Below are 6636 nucleotides of genomic sequence, written 5' to 3' on the forward strand. Positions count from 1 at the left end.
TTGGAAAGAGCCATTAGTTTATGTTTTATTCTTTATGCCTGTAAGATCTTGGGATGAAATACTCTTGATAAACCACAAAGCCTATTACTATTTTAAGTACCTGCATCTTCCAAGAGAAGGAACACGCTGGCTCCCTGCAGGAGAAATAAATGGAGTCAGCTTTCTGGCTGGCACACTGTCTTTAAGAAAAAAAGAAAAAAGACACAGATCGTCTTGTTCTGTCTAGTGAAGAAAATGTGTTCAGATTTAGTAAAGCCGAGCACACATTTCAGAGGAGTTACTCGTTCCATACTCTCTGCTACACAAATCATGGTGCGGAGCGGGGGTTGTTTTGTTTCAGTGTGGTTATTTTTTGGTCCAGAAGAACAAGCTCTGAACACAAAATGGAGAGGATACCAGGGTGGTGATAAAATGTGCCTTTTAGGATGTATGTGGGAGGAAACATGTTCTTTCTCTTATTTTAGCGTCTTGTTTCATGGGTGTGAAGGAAAGAAAATGGCTTTGGCTACCTGCATTTCAAATCGTATGTGTGGTCTGAGGGAGCACCTGGCTTCCTAATTTTTTACAGATTAAGTTTGACTATGCACAGAAGGAGGAAGACTTGTAAGAAAACAGCATGCAAAAATATTTTGTTCTATTTTCCCATTGTAATCTCTCTTCAAGACTTTTTTTTGTCCCTCCCTTTGTTTTCTTGTCAAGACTGACAAGCATCCATGTGTTACCAAGTGACATAAAGTTCTTGCTTGAATAATCATGACTAAAATCCAGGGTATTTTAAAGCGCGTTATTGACTTGGAGAGCCACCCATTAGATTGAATTCTTCTGAATTAACAAAGACTGACAGCCTCAGTGAGGTACGTTTACCCTAAACGGTCGGGGCCTCCCAGGTTCCTACCGTAGCCCTGGTGCTGGCCTCTTCTTCCCAGGGTTGTCATGATGAGGGTTATGGAGCTAGAAAAGGTTTTCTCATTAATATTACAGAAAACTACATGTTTAGGAATTAAACTCTGGATCAAAAAAAGCAGATGACAAGAAGAGGAACTGAAACTTATTTTTATTTAAAGTGGGTAGCACTGCCTCGTTGACCTGCCATCAGCATGAACACCAACTAATGCCATCCTGGGAGTGAGATGGCAGAACTCACGGGACACTTAGAGAGAAAGACGGGGCCATATTTAATGAAAAGTAGTGAAATCATGTTTTACTCTCAGCATGTACTGAGGCTCTTGGAAAGGGAGTGTGACAATCTCTGAAGAAAATTGTTGAAAGGGTCATTATGTTGGAATATGCTGAACATGAGGCCTTTACTCCTTTTTCTTTCTCCAGTGCTAGGAGTGGCTCCAGAAACTCTGTATAGAAGGGCTTAGAAACTGCATTCTGTTTGGAAAGGAGGAGGGGGAAAGGGAACTTACCTGGAAGCTGTATTTCTCAGCAAGCCCACTGTTTTTAATTAGATACTATTTGTTTAAAGAGTGGCTTGGCTAATCACCTCCCTCAAACCAAATGAACCCTTGGTGAAGCCCTTGACTAATTCCTTGGGCAATGCAATTTCCTTTTTTTTTTTTTTAATCTTATGCATTTATCATCTGTATAAAACAAAGACGCGCAATTGATACAAATGTACTGCTCACGGAGTCCAGCAGTTACAACTCCATTTTAAAAATAGACCCTCATATGTATTTAACCACTGAATGACTTAATATAGCAGAATGTATCAAAATAAAAACTGATGGAGAATATTGGCCAGATTAATTATTTCTAATAATTTTCAGAAATACTTGTTTTCCAAAGGGAATGTGCAAAAATCATAATGCTTTTCATAGCATTTTTTGCCACTGCTTTCCTGAAGGATAGTTATCAGCAGAATACAAAACTAATCTTTGCAAACAATCTCTAAGAAATTGTTTTGCAAGCAATTCTCAAGAAACTGCTAGAATGGTCAGTGAGCAATTCATCAGGATTACACTGAACTTTTAAAATGACACCTAGATTATACACATTCCTGTAAGACATTCAGGTACATACATGTGTGTTTTAGTCACCACATGCATGGACATCTGGATTCCAACATTTTCCCTGTGATTCTTTTTATGTAACACCTTAGATTACTTGAGCATTCCAAATGCTTTGTTACCAGATTAGGTGTGTTCGTGCAGCCCTGTTCATTGTCCCATCTCTGGTCCAGTCAGCTTTCCATTAGAGTGTGCAACAATTTGCATCTTCTGGATTTTATCCCGTTTCCCTCATCTGTGTGTGGGTGTGTGTCCAGCCTTCCCGCTCGATGAGGTTCTAGACATCTCACAGTTAGGTGTAGATACAGTCTCAGTTTCAGGAGCAGCTACCTGATTATTCTGTAAAGCAGAATCTGAAATTGTCATCTACTCCTCACTTCCCCTACTTCCTTAGGGGAAGAAATGTGTGATTTCTCTGGACCAACACACCCAAAATTTGCTTCAGTGACATTCAGATGGTGCGATGGGTTTTCACATTTCTACAGTAGCCTCTGTGGCTAACATGAACATTTACGCCATGCATTTCTCCACTCTCTTAAAGCCTACAATGCTTTTAACTCAAGTGCTCTATTTTCTAAGAAGTCCCTAACCCCATCTTGACTATTTTAAATGTAATTTCCTTTAACTCAATTTTACTAATCTATAATCCCAAACTTTTTCCCATTCACGTATGTTTTTTAAAAAAGTATTTACCTCTCCTATTATATGTATAATATAAATGCTTGAATTTTATTTCTTCTCTACAAATCACTATCATGTCATGCTTACACGTAACGTCTGCCTTATGTTGTAAGCTTTGGAAGTACAGACTGTAAACATTAACTTTATTTTGCACAGCACTGAGCACAATGTCATGATCACTTAAATGCTTTTGATGATGATGGTGAAGATGATAATGATAACGTAATGCTGTTCTGGTTTGAAAATGTCATATAAGTAGTCCAGTACATATTTTTTAATGTGAGTTGTTTCTCATTCTATAAAGCTGTCATTCTTCATTAACAAAAAAAGGTTACAGTAAGTTATAATTAGTGTTTAGTGCCCTGTCAAATAATTAAGTATAATAAAAAGCTTTCAATGAGTTTAATGTTAACATGGGGTAATTAAAGCCAAGTCTTGAAATGCATTAGGTGTCTATTATGTCAGACATTTGATGCTTTTTTCTTCTACAGATGAAATTGTCAAATTGTGCTTATAGCAATGTCATCATCAAAGACAAAAACACTCACATCACATAGATGTAAAATGGGCTTTGCAGTGCCCCAAAAGGGTAGAATTGAGAAAATCAAACAAATCTCTTATACAACCTTGTTATTCACAGATAAGGAAACTGAGTCCCAAAAATATTGTGTGACTTGCCTAAGGTCACACGGTAGTAAGTTAATTATTCCTTGATTGTGAGAATTGAGGCTTTGGGCAGTACTGAAGTGATTATTATTACTGTTATTGTTTCTTTTCTTCTTCCAGTATATTTGCTGGGAAAATGCTTATTTGGTCTTTTTCTTGACGGGGTGAAAAAACTACGTGCAAAGTAACAGAATATAATTTGTATTTAGCTCCTGTTGTATTTAACAGTCGTTTTAGGATGCAGGGCTTGTCATAGTGCCTATTTTAAGGCTCAAATACAGAGACTAGGCTGAAATCTCACTATTCTCTCATCAGAATAACTGGAATGCGCCCAGATACTTGGCCATTTCTAACTCTGCATTCTTTGAGCTTCCCAGGCCTTCCCTTGTGCATGTTGCATTATCTTTTCTGTCCACAAAGATTTTGAAAAATCAGCAGAGTACAAGTAGCCCCTGAAATAAAGGCGTCATTCAAGGAACAAAGAAGTAGAAGGAGGGATCCAATTAAAATGATGAAAATCTTTAATTTTTATTTAGGTATACTTGTACGGACACGTGTATATACAAATACAGATCGTATGGGTTTGTTTGTGTGTGGGTATTTTTTTTTTTTTTTTTTTTTTTTTTTACATTTTCTTTAACGTTTATATAATGTCAGCATTTCAAAACAGCACTCGATGAGTAAGTGCAAAGGAACTGCAAAGCAGGGCAGTACAAGCACAGGACCACACGGAGCTGGACTTCACACCCAGACGCACACACAATGAGTGGCTTCAATGGGGTGTCAAGAGTAAGCATGGAAAGCGGATTTTGACTCATGGGTAACCTCCGACATGCCAGCATCTATTAAACTGTACAGACAATGGGAGCAAGCCCATTGTAGGGAGATTTGTCTCACATCCTAGCAGCCCTGGGGCCAATGCATGGGAAAAACTCAGTGATGCCAAACCAGACACAGACCTGACCATTCACGGCTCTGAAGGGAAATAAAATGTGGGAGGAAGGCGAGAGACAAAAAAATAAACTAAACATATAAAGTAAAAGGGGGGTGGTGTAGGCAAACGGGGGTGTTGGTGGAGGTGGTTTTCAAAAGAAAAGTCAGTGACCACAACTCTGAGAGCAATGAATGGAAAGGAGGAGTTGAAAACTGTTTTTCTAATTATTTGAAAGTAATACAAATGGCTGCTGCCGTTGCTAAGGCACCGGAGAAAAACAGAGTCCCTGAAAATCCACAGGTACTGTGTGACTCTTCCTTTCACAACGACACGGAGAGGGAAACAGCCCCATTGAACCTTCCTACACTGATTGGTTTGCAACCATTTCCATGAGCGAGCTGCACATGATATCGATAAAGACTCTTCCTGGGAAAAAATAAAACAGTCCATGAAAACAATCACACACAGAAAACCAAACCAAACCAAAGTACAGAACCATTTCTAAATTCCCTATCCTTTTCAAACCAACATGCTGGTGGAGAAGGGAGGGTGGGCCACAGGGCTCCAACATCAGACCTTGAAAACACTGAGGACAAAATATTGATCAAAAAAGTCATGTTGTTCCAGGTCCCGAGATGATGGAGTCATAAGATTGGGTGGGCAATGGCCACACATGAGTCCTGTATGGAGCAGTGTCTCAGCCACTTGTGACTCTTGTTTTCAGCCACGGTACACATTGGATGTTTCAAAGCCTCAATGCATGTTTTGTATCCTGAAAGTCTATTGTTCTCACTTACAAAAGACATAAGAATCAAATTAATACTTTATTATCAAACACTATATACAACAGAGGTTGCTAATAATACAGAATTTAAAGAACGCAGTTTTTTTTTTTTTTTTTTTTTTAATGTTTTACTTTTCTTTCCTCTGCCACCCAAGAAAGTACAGTACAAAACAATAGTCTAAACTAACACGAACTGTTACCTGGTCTATTAAAGGATACACGGTATCCACTAAACAGACAGATCCTTATTTCCCTGCTTCATGTTGCAAAGCCCTTGGCAACCAGGGGCAAAGGTCACTGGGGTTTGACTAACTGGGGCTGAGTGGCAGCTATGACTGCCCTTCAGACTTTTGAGTTGTTTTTGAAATTAAAAGCATCTACAAAGTTGCATCAACATCCTCCTAAGCCCCCAGAGGATTGTAACAACACCACAAAAGGCCACCAACACTTTTTAAACAAAATGAAAACTGTCTGACACCAATCATCTTGAAAACTCCATGGCAAGTGCATTAGCTATGATTACGTCACTTACAAGTAGAGAAGCATACTGTCTACTGGTGTGGATAGTCTTGCTATTTTCTTTATACTTAATTTGCAGTGGCAGAATGGTGAAGTAAAGGGGTCGAATTTCACTGTGAAAAAATGAAAGACAATGGCAGAGAGGGCCATGAGTAATTATTTCACCATTTGTTAGAGACAAATGCTAGGAAAACCACAGAAGTCACCATTTCTAAATTGAATTTAGCACTACTAACGTAGTTATGACTAACTGGAATCATTACAGAATCATTTGATTTCCTTGTGGTTATAGAACATGCAGTATTATTTTGGTTGTACTGATTCATTTTAGAAGGTATCTTTCTCCCCCTACCCAAATCCCACTGGACCAACAAGCCTGTAACTATTAATTATTTAAAAAAAAGTATTTCTGAATATCACTGAGAGTACTAAGTATATAAATAGTTAAAGGAAAAAGGAATTGAATGCCGTGAACTTTTGTTTCAGTGAAATGGTGGCTGCCTTCTGTGATAAGACTCTGCCACTCCGGAGGAGTTCCTGATGTCAGGGGGGAATAGGATTGATTGTATCTGTGAGGCTGGCAACCCCACGCACATGGTTCCATGTGAGAACAGATTCGGCAGTGACATCCACTCCAAATGGATCAGGTAAGCCCAGATTACATTTCAACATGTGTACAACTCTCCAGGGTGCAATACATTTACAGCTGCCTTTCATTCACATACTTTTCTAATTCAGAACTACTCACAATTCTAAGCAAATTCCCATTCACGAAGTCTGTCCATAACGTGACCTTCTCTTTTTTTTTTACATATACATCTTAAAAAACAAAGATATAAAAAATTCTTATTTTGCTGGAATGCTTTCAATTTTTCACATTTTACATGATCATCACATTTCTTACTTTGAAAGGCATGGTTTCTGTTGACATGTCGTGCAATAGCCAAAAAAAAAAAAAAAAAAAAGGTTGGATTCCTTTTCCATTGGTCTAACACTTTTCGCTGTCTAGGCTTTGGATTTTGAAGTTCATGACAGCCCCA

The sequence above is a fragment of the Mandrillus leucophaeus genome, unplaced genomic scaffold, assembly GCF_000951045.1.
Source record: "Mandrillus leucophaeus isolate KB7577 unplaced genomic scaffold, Mleu.le_1.0 Scaffold733, whole genome shotgun sequence".
NCBI lineage: Eukaryota > Metazoa > Chordata > Mammalia > Primates > Cercopithecidae > Mandrillus > Mandrillus leucophaeus.